The sequence below is a fragment of the Callithrix jacchus genome, chromosome 7 (genome assembly GCF_049354715.1).
Source record: "Callithrix jacchus isolate 240 chromosome 7, calJac240_pri, whole genome shotgun sequence".
Lineage (NCBI taxonomy): Eukaryota > Metazoa > Chordata > Mammalia > Primates > Cebidae > Callithrix > Callithrix jacchus.
In genome coordinates this window covers 74,187,159-74,192,347 of record NC_133508.1, presented here as the reverse complement: position 1 = coordinate 74,192,347, position 5,189 = coordinate 74,187,159, and positions in this window count along the sequence as shown.

Below are 5,189 nucleotides of genomic sequence, written 5' to 3'. Positions count from 1 at the left end.
TGTGTTTATGCTTGTACGTGGCTTCTAGAGGCTATAGCAGGGCCTCTGGGAGGGAGGTGGAGAGAGAGGAACAAGGAGGAGCTGGGCAGCGTTCTTGGGAATGATTTACTTTATTACCGCGCATTGGGTCTCCTGACTCCCTTCAGTCTCTCCTCTTCAAATTCAGCCTTCCCCAGAGCTGCCAGACACTCCTAAAGCACAACTCTCGTCTTGCCTTTCTGCCTTATCAACACTCAGGTGCTGCCCATTGCCCTCAAGGTAAAGTCCCTGCTCTTTGGCCGGTACCATAAAGTCCTTTTGGAAGGACCCCATCTGCTGCCCTCTTCCCCACCTCACCATCTCTCTCATGAAGCAGAGCTACTCATAGCACTAAGGGCAGGTGCCACACTGCTGCTAGCCTCCAGGCCTTTGCACCTGCCATCCCCTCTGCCTGGAACGCCTTTTCATCTCCTGTGCCTAGAAAATGCCAACAAATCGCCGGGCGTGGTGGCTCATGCCTGTAATCCTAGCATTTTGGGAGGCCAAGGCTGGTGGATCACAAGGTCAGGAGTTCAAAACCAGCCTGGCCAACATAATGAACCCCATCTTTACTAAGAACACGAAAATTGGCCAGGCGTGGTGGCGGACACCTGTAATACCAGCTACTAGGGAGGCTGGACAGATAATCACTTGAACCCAGGAGGTGGAGGTTGCAGTGAGCCAAGATAGTGCCACTGCACTCCAGCCTGGGCAACAGAGCGAGACTCTGTCTCAAAAAAAAAAAAAAAAAAAAAAGAAGAAGAAAAGAAAATGTCAATAAATCTTTCAAGCCTTTCTTCCCTGGAAAAGCCTTCTCAGATTCCCTCAAGGAGTCATGGTCACCCCTACTTTGCCCCATCACTCTACTTCATTTATCCTCTCCTCAGGCTTTTGGGTCTGCCTTCCTCACTGCACTAGGAGTTCCTCAGGAAGACAGTGTGATACTCATTTCTCTATCCTCCATTTCCAGCCCTGTGATTGGGATACAACAGTGCTCAGTTGATAGCCAATAAAGACACTGACCACATTATAGCTATTAAGAAGAGCCAGGACGTACTAAGTACTTACTATAATTCCTAACACTGTGTTAAACTGTTTAAATGCATTGTCTTATGTCATCCCTGTAAGAACTGTGGTGAGGGCCGGGTGCTCATGCCTGTAATCCCAGCACTTTGGGAGGCTGAGGCGGGTGGATCACCTGAGTTCAGGAGTTTGAGACCAGCCTGACCCACATGGAGTAACCCTGTCTCTACTAAAAATACAAAATTAGCCAGCTGCAGTGGTGCATGCCCGTAATCCCAGCTACTTGGGAGGCTGAGGCAGTAGAATAATTTGAACCCAGGAGGCAGAGGTTGCGGCAAGCCGAGATCACGCCTTTGCACTCCAGCCTGGGCAACAAGGGCAAAACTTTGTCTCAAAAAAAAAAAAAGAACTCTGGTGGGTTAATATTGTTACTATACCTGTTTTACAGATGAGGAAACTGAGACTCAGGGATGTGAAGTGACTTGCCCAAGGACATTAAGCTAGTCAGTCGTAGAGATGGGCTTCAAACTCAGGGCCGATTCCAGTGTCCATGCACTTAGCTATTATGCTATACTGCCTCCATGAAAGAAAGGATGATAAGATCCAGCCAGGTGTGGTGGCTCATGCCTATAATCCCAGCGCTTTGAGAGGCTGAGGCGGGCAGATCATTTGAGATCAGGAGTTCGAGACCAGCCTGACCAACATGATGAAACCCAGTCTCTACTAAAAATACCCCCCCCCAAAAAATTAGCTGGGGATGGTGGTGTGCCTGTAATCTCAGCTACTTGGGAGGCTGAGGCAGGAGAATTGCTTGGACCCGGAAGGCTGAGGTTGCAGTGAGCTGAGATCGTGCCACTGCACTCAAGCCTGGGCAACAGAGCAAGACTTTTTCTAGAAAAGAGAGAGAGAGAGAGAGAGAGAGAGAGAAGCTCTCAGAGAACAACAGCGTTGTGAAGACTAGAGTTTGCAGGGGAGTTTGTAAATTGACAATAACAAAGTCAGCTTTTTCCGGAGTAACAGTAATGATCACAGATGCCATTAGTTGCCAATCCAAAAGCCTTTCTCAGTGCTGACAAACTTCTGCTTTTGTCTGTGAACACCCTCCCACAGGTCATTCAGGTAAATCCTTACTGGTCAAACTAATTTTAGTAGCGTGATCCCTCTTGCCTGTGATTGGTTCCTTGGTGGGCATATAATCCCATTAACTATTAAAAAGAGACAGCTGGATTGAATTGCTGGACTTGGTGGGTGAAGACGTGGTGCCTAGAGCTCCTGTAGCCATCTTTTGCTCATGAGGGCTGGAACCAGCACACTGAGGATGCTTGAATGAAAATATAGGAAAGAACTTGATTCTTGTTGGGGTTGTTGAGTTACTATTCCTATATCAGCCCTTCTTGATACTTGAATAATAAGTCAGTCCTATTGTCTAAGCTACTTTGAATTGGTCTTCTATTCCTTGTAGCTAAAAATATTGTGATACAGTGACAATGAAGGTGGTCAAATAATCCCTGTCTTGTAAAGTGATATAAACTATGAGGAACTTTACTGACCTTTAGGAGCTACCACCCTGGCCAGGGTCCACTGACCTTTGTTCTTTAATGAGAATGATGATCTTGGCCTGGGTGACGAGAGATAGTGACCTGGGACATCATCTGAGTAAGCCTGCAGGACTGACAAAAGGTACAGTCCTGGCCATCTGGAGGTTCAGTTTACTGAATATTGATTAAGTATGTCCATGGTGCTGGGATCATAAGGCGTAATCAGACACAGTCCCTGCCCTTAAGGAACTCACGCTGCAGTGGAAGAGACCATGGCTGGCCAATGATGGGTGATGTTTAGGTCTACACAAGGTCTGGAGGCTGACTTTCAAGATGGTCAGGAAAAACTTCACACGGGCCTTTTGAAGGATGACACAAGAAGGATTAGAGAAAAAGACATTTTTTTTTTTTTTTTTTGAGACAGGGTCTCACTTTGCCTCCAGGCTGGAGTGCAGTGGTGCGATCTTGGCTCACTGCAACCTCTGTCTCCTGGGTTCAAGTGATTCTCCTGCCTCAGCCTCCCGAGTAGCTTGGACTATAGGCATGTACCACCACAGCTGGCTAATTTTTGTATTTTTAGTAGAGATGGAGTTTCACCATGTTGGCCAGGGTGGTCTCGATCTCTTGACCTCATGATCCACCCGCCTCGGTCTCCCAAAGTGCTGGGATTACAGGCGTGAGCCACTGTGCCTGGCCAGAAAAAGACATTTCTAAACAGAATGAATAGCATATGCAAATTTAAGATAACACAGCTTTCCCAGGGCAACCATTCATTTGGCATAACCTGAATTGTGCTGGCCACTTGCAGGTTGTGTGTCTCTGAGCAATTGACTTGGTGTCTCTGAGGCTTAGAATTTACATTTATGGAAAAAATGGGGGGAAAAGAAAAAGAAAAAAGAAAAGAACTACAATGGTTTGGAAATTAGGTAACAGAATATATATATGCAAAACACAGTGCTTGGCATACATTAGGTGCACAAGAAACGTTCTTTTTTATTTATCCATTATTGTCACATGGTTCTAATTAATCATCTTCTGTGACCCAGGTGGCTTTCTTCCCTTTTTCACTCATTCCTGAGCCTAGTAGCGAGGCCCCCCAACTTTCACAGACTTTTCCTCAGGCAGGAAACCCGAGCCCACTGTCTGGCCTAGGACAGCTTCTAGGGCTGTGTGGTTTGTGTTATTCCCTTCTCTCTCTCTCTTTCTCTTTTTTCCTAAATGCAACAAAATAAAACCAAACAAAAAGCCCAATGCCTGGCGTGGCTTGTCAGAGAGTTATGCAAGTGTGTAAAAAAATAAAATAAAATAAACATTGAGTTTTCAGCATTTGGGGCTGTTTGATTAGACACGGAGCAGAGCCAAGGGCTGGTTAGATGCAGGGAAGGCTCAGGGCAGAGGGGAGAGGGGAGGGACTTGAGAGGGAGTTGGAGGTTGGAGGGGGGCCCCTGGACCAACTTGGAAATGGCTGTTTGCCTCCTGCAAACTTGGCAACGCTCTGGCTGAATGAACCCAGACGCTGGGCATTTGGGACCCAACTGCTCCACTTTCTCCACCATCCCTGTTCCCTGGCCATCGGGACCCTCTAGGGGTCATTCCATCCATTCTTCTGTCATTGTAAATGACCCTGTGCCCTTGACTCAATAGTCAGGGCTCCCCCCTTCTCTCCTAAGAGGGAGATTCCACAGGCTATCTTGATTACTCACCCCCCCCACACACAATCTGTACATCTTTTCTGCTCTAGCTTAATTCCCACTAACTACAGTTTTAGCCCATTTTTCCTTTCCCAATCTGCAGTGAAGCTGGAGAACAGCTGTTTGCCACTCTGAGAAGTGAGTCTCCTTCCCTCCCTTCTTCAGGCTTGACTTCAACATCATCTGGATCACTGCAGGTGTCTGCAGCCCTTCAAGACTCATTCCACAAACATTTATGGAGTTCCTACCATTAACCAGGAGATTGCAGCCTTCATTTCATTGAACCCTCAAAACAGATGAAAACTTTCGATTCAGAGAGGTTAAGTAACCTAGGCATGACCACGCAGCTGGTAGCGATGGAGCCAGGCATGAATCTAGGTGTGATTCCATCATCTCTCTCACTCTCACCTGCCAGCTGCCCCTGGAGGTGTCCTCACCTCGGTGCTCAGGATCTAATAGCCTTGATATTTCTTCTGCACTGAGAAGATGCACAGAAGATTTGACCTTGAAGGAGGAGAGGGTGTGGTCAGAAGCACAAGGCTCTATTGAGCTTATTCCTTGTCACTTTCCGGGTTCCTGATGGGGGAACTGAGTTTTTCATGAGGGTCTTTGGCCCCGATCTGACCCCAAGATGAGCGGAGTTGTTGCGGGTTCTCTGGCAGCGTGGAATCCCCCGGGCGCGGGGCGGGACCGCGGACAAAGGCAGAGGGTCTGCCCCAGGGTCCCGGGGACTTGTCCCTCCGCCAGTCCGGCGCTCGGAGCACAGGGCGCAGGCTTCGGGCAAGGACTTGCGGACTCCCGGGCCGGAGCTCCAGTCCGTTTTTTCTTGCGGATCCCTGGAAGGGGGGCCGGTTCGGGGGTGGGACTGCGAAGGGGGGGGATTCCCTCCCTCGTGCTCGCGGAGGACTGGCCCCTCTCC